The sequence below is a fragment of the Peromyscus eremicus genome, chromosome 6, assembly GCF_949786415.1.
Source record: "Peromyscus eremicus chromosome 6, PerEre_H2_v1, whole genome shotgun sequence".
Lineage (NCBI taxonomy): Eukaryota > Metazoa > Chordata > Mammalia > Rodentia > Cricetidae > Peromyscus > Peromyscus eremicus.
The window spans coordinates 31,678,512-31,682,668 of NC_081421.1; positions in this window are offsets into that span (position 1 = coordinate 31,678,512).

Below are 4,157 nucleotides of genomic sequence, written 5' to 3' on the forward strand. Positions count from 1 at the left end.
CCATAGTAGTAAAGAACCAGTCTGCCTTCCATCTTAGGCTTAAAAGTCATCTTATTGTAAAGACAAACTAGTTCATTCCTGCTTGTGATTAAACCTCTGTTTCTCAAGGACTGGGCTAACTGTAACCCTAACTACAAATGGTTCTGTGTTGCCTGTTCCAGGAATGGCAATCACGTTTTATTTCAAAATTTGTTTATACCCATCTTGCAGCCTTACCTTTGTTCCAAAAGGTTATATGCCCCACGACTACCTTATTATGACCACCTGTTGTGATTACTGTCTTTTGGCCACTTCTTATATTCTGCTCCTGTAATGCTGTGTATTTCCCCCCATTTGGAAATCTTCTATCTCTGAGCTCTATAAAAGCCCTTATCTTCCCATGTCCAAGGCTAACAAGTTGAACCCCACCTTAGGGGGAGGCAGCCTATATACATGAATTAAAAACAGGTTGCCTTAATTAATTTGGCCATGATGATTTGGGTCAGTGGTCCTTCTCCTCTCATCTTTGGGATTAACAATATCTGATTGCTTTCATGAGAGCGGGTGGAGCTGAGTGGAGGACAGGTGTTGGGGGATGGTACCAGATGTTCCCTACCATGGCACTGGTGGAACCCTGTAGACCAAGACTTCCACTATAGATTTCATGGTGGGGAACACCTTTCCCAAGATGGTCTGCCAAGTTACTGTTGCCTGAGAATTGTGCAGAAGGAGGAATACTTTGGGCCCTGCTCTGAGCGGGTACAGACGTTCCAGCTGAAAGGACTGCATTCTGGGAAGAATGGGGTCTTTTTGTGGGCAGCCTGGGAAAGAAAGCTGACTTTTGCCAGGAAAAAGAAGAAAACATATAACCAAAACGCTCCTAGCAGCCTGACAGCAGAGAGCCAGACGGAGGCTTCTAGAAGAAAGCAGTGAGGCCCTTCTTTACCAGCAAGCCTTGCTCTGAGGAGCCGGAGAACGTGTACCACAGACTGGCTCGGAGAGGAACGCCAGACTTCACAGTGACTACAAATAGCACACAAGGTCAGGGAAGGACAGAAAGACAGCAAGGTTAGACTAATGTGGAGTCTGACAGTCACAGAATTTCCCAGGAAGAGCTCTCAAAATCACCTCACTGCTCACCAGTCCTCAGTCTGTGAAACTGATGAATGCATTTTGCTCAGAGAAAAATCCATTTATATTATTCTATTTTTAACGCTTTCCTTCAGCTTCTAGGCTATCTATGCCAATATTATTGGTTCTACAGATAACTGCTTTGGGTCAGGCACAGTGACCATGGCTGAAAAGGACAGGAAGCTGACTAACACCGTATGTTAGTGACCCTGTGAAGCACAGATCCAAGATCTTCTGGCCCCTCCACATTTCACAGGTGAAGTACTAAGGTCCAAGGAAGCTGAGCGGCCTCTTTGACAGAGCACAACTAGTTAGAGGTGGTGCTAGGACAAGCCCCTCTGTTGTGAATTCACTCTCCTTCAGTTTCTTCCCTGTGTGGTTCTGGTTCTACTGCAATGTGAACACATTACTTAATTACGGTTTCCTGTACTGTTCATGACTTCATGAAATAGTTCTGCCAGCTTCTTTACTAAATCTCTCTTAATGGTTGGACTTCTGAATGTTACTACTTCTAAAAACAAAAAAAAAAATGTAATATACAATAGATGTATACATCTATGAGGTTATATGGCTCAAAACTGTCACATAGGATTGATTATATACGGTAATCGCAGCAATGACTTGTAGCACGACTTGTTAGAAGGTCTTATTAATAAAAGCAAACCCGGAGCCAGGTATTGGGGTGAACGCTGAAAGATCAGAGAAACAGAACAGGCCACAGCTAACTTCACCTTGCCAATTCCTCACCTGATCCCGTTTCCTCAGACTGGAAGCCTCTGTGTCCTCATCCGGAATGAATTTCAGCTGAACTGCTGCTCAAACGCCTAAAAGCTTAACAGACTCTAATTCCTGGTTTTCATGTCTTATATACCTTTCTGCTTCCTGCCATCACTTGCTGGGATTAAAGGTGTGTGTCACCATGCCTGACCGTTTCTAGTGTGGCTTTTAACTCACAGAGATCTGGATGGATCTCTACCTCCAGAATGCTAGGATTAAAGGTGTGTGTGCCACCATTTTCTGGCTCTATGTCTAGTGGCTGTTCTGTTCTCTGACCCCAGATAAGTTTATTAGGGTGCACAATATTTTGGGGAACACAAGATCGCCAAATGACTGATGACAGTATTACAGAAATATTGGGGACAGTGGTATGAGGGTTTGTACCTAGACATATTGTAACTTGTTATGCTGTGTTCAGTTGATATCCTTGGAAGGCCTGCTCTTTTCTGAAGGAAATGCAGGAGGAGTGGATCTGGGGGAGAGTGGAGGTGAGGGGTGGGTAACTGGGAGGAGAGGAAGAAGGGGAAACTGAGTTCAGAATGTAATGTATCAGAGAAGAATTTTCAAAACAGAAGAAGAAAGTAAAAAGCACTTGTGGCCGGGCGGTGGTGGCGCACACCTTTAATCCCAGCACTCGGGAGGCAGAGCCAGGCGGATCTCTGTGAGTTCGAGGCCAGCCTGGACTACCAAGTGAGTTCCAGGAAAGGCGCAAAGCTACACAGAGAAACCCTGTCTCAAAAAAAAAAAAAAAAAAAAAAAAAAAAAAAGAAGCACTTGTGACCAAATCTGAGGACCTACATGACGAAGTAAAGAACTGATTCCTATAAGTTGATTTCTGACCTCCATGTTCACACCACGGCATGTGTGTGCATGCAAACACACACACACACACACACACACACACACATACACACACACACACACACACACAAATACAGGGACAAAATTTTTACAAATCTTTAAAAATTGTCCTATTGATAGGGGTATAAAAATTTGATAGGATGCAGAAAACTTGAGAAGTTCACATTCAAGTAACACTGAGATATGAAAATGCAGCAAAATTGGCCAAAGTGTGCATTCTAGCTCAGCCACTAAAGGATGCTAGAACTTCAGTCAACTCACTTAGCCTTCTTGTGACCTAGATTCAATATCCAGCTTTTAAAAAAAAATAAAAAGAAATTGAAAGTGTTGAAATTCAGTAGCCTAACTGATCCCTAGATATAAAAGAAGGCTCTCAAGCTCTACACAAACGACTTCAACTGTTGATAATAATAGTCTAAAACGTGAGGATGGTTTGCGGGCAGAAAACTGTGTGTCGATAGTGTGTCTTCCTAAGAACTACACACAAACTTGTGGAGTACATAGCCCTGGAGCTACATGGGGTAAACAATGTCTTACTCTCATTTTCCAGATGAAGAAACTGAGGCACATAGAGCTGACATAAATTTACTAATTTAGGGCTGAAAACACAGCTCAGTGTTTAAGAGCACTGACTGCTCTTGCAGAAACCCAGAGTTCTGTTCCCAGTACCTACATGGTGGCTCACTATCACCTGCAAGCTATCTAAGGCTTTCTTCTGCCTCTGAAGGTACTACATGCATATGGTGTACATACAAGCAATCAGCTACACACACACACACACACATAAATAAATAAATAAATAAATAAATAAATAAATAAATAAATAAATAAATAAATGGTTAAATCTTACTGATGTCACACATACCATGAGTGGCAAACCCAAGGTTTGAATTCAGTCACTCCAGATCACAGACTGAAAACATCATGTTTTCTTTAGTGACAGATTTCCCAAAGGGTGACCTGGAGGTGATGCCAGAGGAGGTATCTTAAGGTAAAGAAGAATGATGTCTGATAATAACATCCAATCTAGACCGAGTTCTTAGACCCCCTCTGACTGTGGAGCACTAATAATCGCCTAGTTTGCTTTTCTCTCTATTTCGACCATCTTGCCTGGGAATCTGTGCTCGCTCACCTCAGGCCTTCCTCCTTGACTAGAATGCTCCTCTCAGTGGCATGTCTATGGTTGACATACTCATATCAGTCTTTCTGAATAAATATCTCTTCCACAAAATGTAATTGTGACTCCCTTCCCTAAAATAATTCAACCTTTCGTTCATGTGTCCAAGTCCTCATATTCTTTTCTCTTCATAGCACTTGCCCTTCCCCAAAACCACATTAATAATTTATTTGATAATAACCTTAAGGTCAGAGATTATGGTGCCTCGTTAACTACTATATCTTCAATGCCT